Source organism: Macaca mulatta, chromosome 1 (genome assembly GCF_049350105.2).
Source record: "Macaca mulatta isolate MMU2019108-1 chromosome 1, T2T-MMU8v2.0, whole genome shotgun sequence".
Classification (NCBI taxonomy): domain Eukaryota; kingdom Metazoa; phylum Chordata; class Mammalia; order Primates; family Cercopithecidae; genus Macaca; species Macaca mulatta.
Window position 1 is genome coordinate 122,724,195 of NC_133406.1, and position 5,209 is coordinate 122,729,403.

The 5,209-nt window shown below is 38.8% G+C and overlaps 1 pseudogene; it reads right to left on the reverse strand.

The window, feature by feature from the left end:
• Positions 1-3,502: 3,502 nt before the first annotated feature.
• LOC100427783 (vacuolar protein-sorting-associated protein 25 pseudogene) lies at positions 3,503-4,870 on the reverse strand (annotated as a pseudogene).
• Positions 4,871-5,209: the final 339 nt, after the last annotated feature.

Here is a 5,209-nt window from a genome sequence, read left to right on the forward strand (position 1 = left end):
CTCCTTTAGTCCCAGCTACTCAGGAGGCTGAGGTGGGAGGATCGCTGGAACCAGGGAGGTTGAGACTGCAACAGAGCATGACTTTGCCACTGCACTCAGCCTAGCAACAGAGCGAGACCCTGTCTAAAAATAAATAAATAATAAAAATATTAAGCAAAGCAAGGTGTAATTTAGTACTAACTTGATTGATGCAGAACCTATAGGAGATGTGAAGCCATTTTCTTGGTTTATACTTTTATTTTGGTAAAAGACCTCCTAAGAAGTGGTGCATAGTATGAATAGGGTGCACACAGTTCAATTCTGGCCTTGGTATTAAGCCTCAGCCTTAAAAAGGCCAAAAAGCCAAATGCATACTTAAACATAATTTCTGGCATGTATAAATTTTTACTAATCAATATTCTTGTGACCTTTAGGGTTACCACCATATCTAATTAGTGCTAAATCGTCAGTAATGTGAATCAGCCACACCATTCAAATTATTGCTAATATTAGAATATTCACCTTCAAATATCAGTAGTCACTTTAGATGACTTTTGGAGTGAGAAGCTACTTGTAAATCTATCAGTTACTTGAATATGTACTCCCAAACACAAAATGCGTTGGTATTATTCAAAAATTGAACGTCTCGTAAAATTTGGCTATGAATTCATCTAGCCCTGGGCTTTTCTTGGTCAGGGAATTTTTTATTACTACGTCAATTTCATTACTCGCTATTGGTCTGTTCAGGATTTCTATTTCTTCCTAGTTCAATCTTGGAAGGTAGTACATTTCCAGGAATGTATCCATTTCTCCCAGGGTTTCTAGTTTGTGAGCACAGAGATGTTCAAAGTAGTCTCAACTGATCTTTTGTATGTCTGTGGTATCAATTGTAAGTCACCTTTATCATTTCTGATTGTGTTTATTTGAATCTTCTCTCTCTTTTTCTTGGTTAGTCTAGCCAGTGGTCTATCAATTATGATTATCTTTTCAAAGAACCAACTTTTTGTTTCATTGATCCTTCGTATCATGTGTTTTTGTGTCAATCTCATTTAATTCTGCTCTAATCTTTGCTATTTCTTTCCTTCTGCTAGCTGTTAGTTTGGTTTGTTTTTGTTTTTCTAGTTCCTTGAGGTGTGACATTAGGTTGTTGGTTTTAGGTCTTTCTATCTTTTTAATGTAGCCATTGAACACTATAAACTTACAGCACTGCTTTTGCTATATCCCAGAAGTTTTGGTGTGTTGTGTCTCTTTTCATTTGTTTCCATCTTTTTAATTTCTGTATTAATTTCATCATTTACTCAAAGATCATTCAGGAGCAACTTGTTCAGTTTCCATATATTCAAATAGTTTAGAGAGTTCCTCTTGATATTGAGTTCTAATTTTATTTCACAGTGGTCTAAAAAGATATTTTATATGATTTTTAAAAATTCATTGAGACTTGCCTTATGGCCAAGAATATAGTCTATTTTCGAGAATGTTCCACATTCAGATAAGAAAAATGTATATTCTGCAGTTGTTGGGTGGAAGGTTCTGTAAATGTCTATTAGGTAGGTCCATTTGGCCTAGAGTCCAGTTTAAGACTTTGCTGATTTTTGCCTTGATGATCTGTCTAGTCCTGTCAGTGGGGTGTTGAAGTTCCCCACCATTATTGTATTGCTGTTTCTTTTCTTAGGTCTAGTAGTATTTGTTTTATGGATCTTGGTGCTTTGGTATTGGGTGCATATATATTTGGGATAGTTATATCTTCCTGTTAAATTGAACCATTTATCATTACATAATAACCTTTTTTTGTCCTTTTTTACAGTTATTGGTTTAAAGTCTGTTTTGTCTGACATAAGTATAGCTCCTCCTGCTCATTTTTCTTTTCTGTTTGCATGGTATAGTTTTTTCATATGTTTATGGCAGCACTATTCACAATAGCAAAGTCATGGTATTAACCTAAGTGTCCATCTACAGATGACTGGATAAAGAAAATGTAGTATGTGTATTTATACACACACACACACACACACACACACAAAGATGGAATGCTATGCAATCATAAAAATGAAATTATGTCTTTCGCAGCAACATAAATGGAGTTGGAGGCCCCATTACTATAAGTGAAATAACTCAGAAACAGAAAATCAAATACTACATGCTCTCACTTATAAGGGGGGCTAACCAATGGGTACACAAGGACATATAAAAGGAACTAATAGACACTGGGGATTTCAAAAGTGGTAAGAGTGGGAGGGGGTACGGGTTGAAAGTTACCTGTTGGGTACAGTGTTTACTACTGGGGTGATGGACAGGCTGGAAACCCAAACTTCACACACACACAACACATCCATGAAGCAAACCTGCACCGGCACCCCTCAAACTATTAAAAAAATTGAAATGCTACAAAAAGTAATGAGCAATTTTACATAAGAAAACAATTATTAAAAACATCCAAATAGCTGAATATATAGGAAATAGAGTGTCTGTTGATTTGAAGGTTAGAAAAGAGTGGATTAGTGAGATAAACATAGGAAGAACTTCATATCCTTTTTGAATAAAATGTTGATTAAAAACTAAATGATACAAGAAAGAATAACAAAGATTAGATTATATCATAATTCACATCATTATAGAATTGTTTGAGGTACTAGCACTCAAAACACTAACAAAATAAACTTTAATAACTATATTTAACTTTTTGTTATTTCCCTTTAGGCCGAAAGTATTTCAAAAAAATTTGTCATGGCTTCTAAGGATATGCTTTGTTCTCTCAACATTTCATGAAAAGAAAAAAACTCCAAAACCATGTACATCATCGTCCGTGATTAATCATCTTCAACATAACAAAGATACAAATAATACATTTCACAATTTTAGAAAAAACTGAGGTAAACAAAACACATAAATTTTTGTTGCTGATAAAATATCAAAGGAACAGACCTCACAAGAGTTCTTAAGTTTTTTTTTAGTTTTGAGTCTTTGGAGGATAAAAATATAAATAATATACTTGTTCAAAGAGTTGCAACAGACTATGATCAATTTTCAGTAATTAAAAATGATGGATTTTTGGCCGGGTGTGGTGGTTCATGCCTGTAATCCCAGCACTTTGGGAGGCCGAGGCGGGTGGATCACCTGAGGTCAGGAATTTGAGACTAGCCTGACCAATATGGTGAAACCCTGTCTCTAATAAAAAAATACAAAAATTAGCCAGGTGTGGTGGTAGGCACCTGTAATTCCAGCTACTCAGGAGGCTGAGGCAGGAGGATTACTTGCACCCAGTAGATGGCAGTTGCAGTGAGCTGAGATTGCGCCACCGCACTCCAGCATGGGTGACAGAGTGAGACTCTGTCTCAAAAAAAAAAAAAAATGATGGATTTTTGAGATTTGTTCAAGCTATGAATTCCAGATTAAATAAAAAGATATTACAAAACACTCCTGATTATATTCTTTTATGCAATAGAGATATTATTATTAGTCATGCTCTGGATGTTAATATAGTTATATCTGCTTTCTTTTGATTAGTATTTCCATGGCATACCTTATTCCTTCTTACTACTTTTTACATTTCTAATCATTATATTTCAACTGAATTTCTTGTAAGCAGCATATAGCTCAGTTTTTATTGTCTGAAGTGGGGGCAGTTGAGATTTTAATAACATAAATCAATGTTGGGCCCTGCCCGTCAGTGCCGGGCCCATGGGCCTCCCATCTTCCTATTGCTTGGATGGCTGCCTGCAGCCAGGCTTCCCACATTCTCTAGGAAAGATCCAGCAGCAGCCTGACAAGGGAGGCAACAGCAGCTAAGGGGATGGAAGATGAGGAGACAGAAGCATGTGCAGGTGCATGTGTGTATGAACTTCCACATGTGAACACACATAAAGTGTTAGGTTTACAGACCCTGGCTCAGAGGCAGTCTAGGATAGGAAAGGAAGGAGGCAAGCCTTGAAGAAGCACATTTTTCTCTGGAGTGCCTCAGCCTCACCCTATCCCAGGACAGACATGTGGGGTATGAGAAACCCACCCCTAGGTCCCAGGCTTCAGGACTGGAGCCCTTTTGAGTCTGGTGGATTCACAGGTACAGTGTGTGGGTCCACAGAGTCTGTCTCCTTCTGAAAGCCCTGGAGAGGTGGAAGATAGAAAGTAAAAGGAAGCAGGTCTCTGACAGATGGACCTGACACCTCAGCCATCACTGGTCTCCGAGTGAGATGGTGATGATCTCAGCCTTATGTACCTACTGTAGGGCCTGCAGAGCCCACAGAAGGCCTCCTTTAGTCCATGGAACAACTTATTCTCTATGTCTTCCCTGTTGGTCAGCTCATACAGGCTAAGTATGGAGTTGTTCTGGCCACTCCTGGAGACCCACTGATAGATGAGTTTCCCCCATTCTTCTGGCCTCTGCCACACGATTAGGAAGCTAGACTTGCTCTTATCCAGCCACTGTAAGTTCCCATTCTTCCTTAGTTCCTCTAATACAACCTGGACTGATCCCACAGGAAGCTTCCACAGCTTGACGGTGCTGAAGAGCAGGATCTCCTGAGCATCCACCGCCATCACGCTGGACTGTTTGTGTAGGCAGCAGATGGACAGAACCAACGAACACCAGGTGGCCAGCTGCTTCTGCCAAGTGGCCATGTTCAGCTGTAATATAAAGGGCGGGAAGCGATACTGCCACAAACACTTGAAATTCATCACCATCATGATAGCCCAGGAAAGCCCACATTTTTTTTCTTTAATTTTTAATTTCTATTTATTTATTTATTTGAGACGAAATCTTGCTCTGTCGCCAGGCTGGAGTGCAGTGCCGTGATCTCGGCTCACTGCAACCCCCACCTCCCGGGTTCAAGTGATTCTCCTGCCTCAGTCTCCTGAGTAGCTGGGACTACAGCCATGTGCCACCATGTCCAGCTAATTTTTGTATTTTTAGTAGAGACAGGGTTTCATCATATTGGCCAGGCTGGTCTCGAACTCCTGACCTCAAGTGATTCACCTGACTTGGTCTCCCGAAATGCTGGGATTACAGGCATGAGCCACCATGCCCAGCCTCATAGAACTTTTGAATCTGTTGACTGAATTTTTTTTTTCACAGTTTTAGAAAAGTCTTGGTTAGTAGCTCTTAAAATACTGCTTCTGCTCCATTCTCTTTTTGTTTTTCTGAGACTATTACATATTGTTACATATTAGAACTCATCACTGTATCACATATGCCTCATGGTCTTTTCTGTACTTTCCATCTCTTTTTTTCCCTTCT